This window comes from Arachis hypogaea, chromosome 16 (genome assembly GCF_003086295.3).
Source record: "Arachis hypogaea cultivar Tifrunner chromosome 16, arahy.Tifrunner.gnm2.J5K5, whole genome shotgun sequence".
Taxonomy (NCBI): Eukaryota; Viridiplantae; Streptophyta; class Magnoliopsida; order Fabales; family Fabaceae; genus Arachis; species Arachis hypogaea.
This window is the reverse complement of record NC_092051.1, coordinates 55344387-55350928: the sequence shown is the minus strand read 5'-3', so window position 1 is coordinate 55350928 and position 6542 is coordinate 55344387. Positions and strand designations below refer to the sequence as shown.

At 40.4% G+C, this 6542-nt stretch overlaps 1 non-coding gene across 1 annotated transcript; it reads right to left on the bottom strand.

Annotated features, from left to right (window-relative positions):
• Window positions 1–1871: 1871 nt before the first annotated feature.
• LOC112760219 (small nucleolar RNA R71) lies at window positions 1872–1978 on the bottom strand. Its single transcript, XR_003180670.1, has one exon. It is a non-coding gene; the product is annotated as a small nucleolar RNA R71 (small nucleolar RNA).
• Between the last annotated feature and the right edge of the window lie 4564 nt (window positions 1979–6542).

Here is a 6542-nt window from a genome sequence, read left to right as displayed (position 1 = left end):
ATATAGGGGTAGTTTTGAACTAGGGAGGAGCTTTTGGATTGAGAGGACTACTCTCTGTATCATTTTACTTTCTCTGCAACTTCTAGTTTTACTTCAGAATGTACTCTCCATCTTTGCTTTCCATTCCTAGAGCCATGAACAACTAAACCCCTTTCATTGGGTTAGGGAGCTCTGTTGTAATTTGATGGATCAATAATAGTTTTCATTATTCTTCTTCTTTCTTTTCTCTTAATTTTACTTGAAAGCTTTCAATCTTCATCCAATTGGATAGTTGTCTTGGAAAAGAAATTATTCATACTTAGATCTCTTCTGAACCTTGGAAGAGGAATGAAGAGATCATGCTAGAAATGCTTTCTCATGTTGGACCAAATTGGGGTTTGGGCGGATATGGTGACATATAATTCTCCCAATACTTTGATTTGGAAATACATGTGGTATAATCAGTGACCGCACCTCATCTCTTCTCATGAGCAATTAGACCAAGGAATTGGCTATTGATCAAGATTTGAGAGATTGAGTTACCAAGGAATTAGAATTCAATCACTTAAGATTGCCAAGGAGATCAATGAATTCATTGATTGAGGAAGAGATGAGAATGAACTTGATACGGAGAATGCAACCTCTCCTAAGCCCAATGAATTCCCCATTTCTGATCTTACCCATTTTCTTTAGTTTCTGCCATTTACTTTCATGCTAAATTCCCCATTCCCCATTTAAGATTCTGCAATTTACTTTCCGTCATTTATATTCTGCTCTTTATTTCCAGCATTTACATTTTCTGCCATTTACTTTCCCGCCATTTAATTTCCTGTAATTCTCATATCAAATTCTGCTTAGCTCAACTAGAACATTCCTCCAATTAAAGTTGCTTGACCAATCAATCCCTATGGGATTCGACCTCACTCTATTGTGAGTTTTTACTTGACGACAATTCGGTATACTTGCCGAGGGAAATCTGTTGAGAGACAAGTTTCCGTGCATCAAGCTTATGGCGCCGTTGCCGGGGATTGATTTTGTATCAACAATGATTAAATTGGTGGATAACTAGATTGAGCACTTTTCTTTTGTTTGATTTAATTCCATCTGAGTAATTTACTTTCAATTTTAGTTATCTCCTTCCTTTTACCTCTCACCCATTTGTGGTGCTATCTGCATATCATTTTTTTACTATTTGGTCCACTGACCCACTAACTGTTTGATATATTGCATCACTCACACTAACAGCATTTCTGCCAAAAATACTGTCTGCATCTACCCTTCTTGCTTTTGCCTTGTTGGTTGTATGACAGGTAGAGGAAGCGGGGCTTCAACTTTCTTTGATTCTGAACCTGAGAGGACCTTCCTTAGATTAAGGAGGGAAGCAAGAGGGAAGAAAGTAGTTGGTGCTGAGAAAGAGGAAGAGTACTTTGAACTAGACATGGATGAGAATATGAAGAACCATCATGAAGAAGAGGCTCACAACCATGGCAGAGAAGGTCCAGCGCATCATGCTGGGCAAGAGAGAAGAGTTCTAGGATCCTACATCAATCCAAACCCAGGAAACTATGGAAGTAGCATCCAAAAGCTAACCATACAATGCCAACAACTTTGAACTAAAACCACAGCTCATCACCCTTGTTCAGAACAATTGTTCATTCGGAGAAAGTGTTTAAGAAGATCCCAATCAACATCTAACCACCTTCCTAAGGATATGTGACACTGTGAAGTCTAATGGTGTTCATCCTGACACCTACAGACTACTTCTATTCCCCTTCTCACTCAAGGACAAGGCATCTAAATGGCTGGAATCCTTCCCGAAGGAGAGCATAACAACTTGGGAAGATGTGGTAAACAAATTCTTGACGAGATTCTATCCTCCTCAAAGAATCAACAGGTTGAGAGCTGAGGTTCAAACTTTCAGGCAGCAAGATGGTGAGACTCTATATGAAGCATGGGAGAGATTTAAAGACTTGACAAGAAGATGCCCGCCAGATATGTTCAATGAATGGGTGTAGTTGCACATTTTCTATGAAGGTCTTTCTTATGAATCAAAGAAGGCAGTAGACCACTCATCCGGGGGATCTCTGAATAAGAAGAAGACCATTGAAGAAGTCATAGATGTCATTGAGATTGTAGCTGAGAATGACTACTTCTATGCTTCTGAAAGAGGCAACACTAGAGGAGTGATGGAGCTAAACAATGTGGATACACTGCTAGCTCAAAACATGATGATTACCAAGCAATTGGCTGACCTCACCAAGAAGATGGAGATGAATCAAGTAGCAGCAATCACCACTTCAGCAGCAACTCAAGAAGGAGTGAATGAAGAAGCAGAGGGTAGTCAGGAGCAAGCCAACTACATTGGAAATTCACCTAGGTAGAACCATGACCCATACTCCAAAACGTATAATCCTGGCTGGAGGAACCACCTAAACTTTGGGTGGGGAAATCAACAAGACCAAGGCCAAGATCAGAGACGCCACAACCCCAACAACAATGCAGCTCACCAACATCCCACACAGAGATCATATCAGCACTCACCTAACAACACATCTCAACATCCATACCAAAGCCAAAATGGCCCTTCTCATCCCTCCAATCTCAACTCTCCATCATCGGAAGAAAGACTATCAAGGATTGAGACTCTACTTGAAGGCATATGCAAGAAAATCCAAGATAGTAAGGTGTTCCGAGAGGAAGTGCGATCCAACATGCAGAATCAAGACGCTGCCATCAAGAAACTTGAGACACAAATTGGCTACCTATTTCAGCAAGCTCCCAGCCATGACCTTCACAGTAACATTGAACCAAATCGGAGGGAGGAGTGTCATGCTATCACCCTCAGAAGTGGAAAGGAATTGAAGGAGACTTCCAAGCAACCACAAGAGAAAGATGCAATTGGAAGAAAGGAGGAACACAATGAAGTTCAAGTCCCCACCTCCAATGCACATCCAAAGGGAGAAGAGCTGAGGCCATATATTCCGAAAGCCCCATATCCTCAATAATTGAGGAAAAAAGGGGATGACAGCCATTTCTCTAGATTTTTAGAAATTTTCAAGAAACTACAGATTAACATACCCTTTGCTGAAGCAATAGAGCAAATGCCGCTCTATGCCAAGTTCTTAAAGGAGTTGATGACCAAGAAGAAAAGCTGGAAGAACAACGATACTGTGATACTAACCGAACAATGTAGTGCTATCATTCAGCATAAACTGCCCCAGAAATTGAAGGATCCTGGGAGCTTCCAGATTCCCTGTATTATAGGAGAAATAAAAGTGGAAAAGGCTCTATGTGATTTAGGAGCCAGCATAAATCTGATGTCTGTAGCTATGATGAGAAAAATGAAGATTGTGGAGGTCAAACCAACAAAAATGGCCTTGCAACTGGCAAACCGATCATTCAAGTTTCCTCACGGCATAGTGGAAGACTTGCTAGTGAAGGTAGGAGACTTTATCTTTCCAGCAGACTTTGTAGTGTTGGACATGAAGGAAGGAGCTAAGGCTTCTATCATCTTGGGTAGACCATTCTTAGCTACTGCCGGAGCTGTCATCGATGTCCAAAAGGGCGAACTTACCCTTAGACTACACAATGAAACAATGATGATCAATGTGTTCAAGGCCATGAACTACCCACAGGAACCATTGGGAGAATGTATGAGGTTGGACTCACTGGAAGATGTAGTACAAGAGACTTTTGAAGAAGAAGAACTTGAGGAGTTAACAGAAGAGGAGGAATCAGCATCAAGCGAAGAAGCTGCAACAGCTGAGGTTCAGGTTCAGGGCACAATAGAGGAGAAGAATGAAAAGAAAGAAGCACCCAAACTTTAACTGAAGATACTGCCACCCACTCTCAAGTATGCATATCTAGGGGAAAATGAAAGTTATCTAGTGATCATAAACTCATCTCTCAGCCAAGAACAAGAGGAAGAGCTACTCCAAGTATTAAAAAGGCACAAGGAGGCCATTGGATGGACCCTTGCTGACTTGAAGGGAATTAGTTTGGCCATATGCATGCATAAGATACTGTTGGAAGATGATGCCAAACCATCCATTCAACCCCAAAGGAGGCTGAATCCAGTCATGAAGGAAGTGGTACAGAAAGAAGTCATGAAGTTGTGGCAAGGAGGGATGATCTATCTAATCTCAAACAGCCCTTGGGTCAGCCCTGTGCAAGTTGTCACAAAAAAAGGAGGAATCACTGTAGTCCCCAATGAGAAGAACGAACTTATCCCTACAAGGACCGTCACAGGATGGCGGATGTGCATAGACTATAGAAAACTCAATGAAGCTACACAAAAAGATCATTTCCCCTTCCTTTCATGGATCAAATGCTGGTAAGACTTGCAAGACACGCATATTACTATTTTCTCGATGGTTATTCAGGATATAACCAAATAGTGGTTGATCCAAGAGACCAAGAGAAAACCTCCTTCACTTGCCCATATGGAGTGTTTGCCTACAGGCGCATGCCATTTAGGCTATGCAATGCGCCTGCAACTTTCCAACGCTGCATGCTCTCCATTTTCTCAAATATGATAGAAAATTCATCGAAGTCTTTATGGATGACTTTTCAGTATTCGGAGATTCCTTTCCTAATTGCCTAAATCACCTGGCCCTGGTATTAAAAAGATGTCAAGAGACTAATTTGGTTTTGAACTGGGAGAAATGTCACTTTATGGTGACAGGAGGAATAGTTCTTGGCCATAAGGTTTCTAACCAAGGCATTGAGGTGGACAGAGCTAAAGTGGAACTCATTGAAAAATTACCCCCACCAAGTGATGTTAAGGCAATTAGGAGTTTTCTAGGACATGCTGGCTTTTACAGAAGGTTTATTAAAGATTTTTCAAAGATAGCCAAGCCTTTAAGAAATCTCCTTGTATCTGATACACCATTTATCTTTGATGAAAAGTGCATGCTAGCATTCGAAAATTTGCAAAAGAGGCTATCCTCTGCCCCTATCATTTCCCCACCTAATTGGAATTTACCATTTGAACTGATGTGCGATGCATCTGTGATGCACGAAAAACTTGTCTCGCAACAAATTTCCTTCGGCAAGTGTACCGAATTATCGTCAAGTAATAACTCACAAAAGAGTGAGGTCGAATCCCACAGAGATTAACGGATTAAGCAATCAATGGTTAATTGATTATCCTAGTTAGACGAATCATATTGGAGTAATAAGCAACAAGGAATTGTAAATTGACAGAAAAGTAAAGAAAGCAATAAAGTGCAAAAAAATAAAATGGCAAGAAAAGTAAATGTAAGAACTAAAAATAAAATGAACATTGGGATCAAGAGATATTGCAATCCTCCGGATCAAGTTCATTCTCATCTCTTCCTCAATCAATGCACTCATTGATCTCCTTGGCAATCTTAAGTGATCGAATTACAATTCCTTGTAATTCAATCTCTCAAATCTTGATCAATAGCCAATTCCTTGGTCAATTGCTCATGAGAAGAGATGAAGTATGGTCACTGATTATACCATATGCATTTCCCAAATCAAGTGTTGGAAGGATTATAGTCACATATCCATCCAAACCCAATTTGGTCCAGCATGAGAAAGCATTTCTAGCATGATCTCTTCATTCCTCTTTCAAGGTTCAGAAGAGATCCAAGTATGAATAGTTTCTTTTCTAAGATAACTATCCAATTGGATGAAGATCGAAAGCTCTCTAGTAAAATCAAGAAGAAAGAAAGAAGAAGAAGAATAAGAACTACACTTAATCCATTGAATCACAATAGAGCTCTCTAACCCAATGTAAGGAGTTAGTTGATCATTGCTCTACCAAAGTAGAAAAGAAAGAAATTGTAGAAAAGTAAAGATGAAGATTGAAACTGAAAATAAAACTTCCAAATTCATAAATGAAAAGTACAAAGAAAGAAAAGGAAAAGTGTGTGAGGAAGGGAGTCCGAAGACCCCTCTTCCATCCCCTAATTCCCGAATTGTCCAGCCTTTCCCCGATGTTTTCAATGTAAAGACTAAGGCCTTTATATAGGCTCTCCTAAATTACAAAATGAAAATTCCTATTCTAGATGCTTCTTGTGGTCTTGATTAGTTGACAATTGTGGGCTTGCTTGCTTGAGCATTGAAGTGGACTTGAGAGAGAAGTGAGTCAAGTTGAGGTCCAGGTGCTAAAGTTAGTGCTAAAGTTAGCCACACTAACGCTACAAGTGTGGCGTGAATGCTAAAGTTATTGTGGCTAACGTTGCACTTGCTGCCCAGTTGGTGTTTTTGGGGCTTAAAAGATGCCTCTTGTTTGTGCTCCAATTTCATGCCCACTATAGAGTATTATATATCGTTGGAAAGCACTAAATGTCAGCTTTCTAACGTAACTAGAATCACCTCAATTGGACCTCTGTTGCTCAAGTTATGCTCCTTTGAAGTGGACATGGTCGCTGGCATAGTTGCTAGCGTTACTGGAAAACTTGAGTGCCAATAACGCTAGCGATCAGGGCTTCATTATTGCCAGTTTCGGGAGCTCAACCTTAGTGTCCACCCTATACTATTATATATTTTTGGAAAGCCCTGGATGTCTACTTTCCAATGCCTTTAGAAGCGCA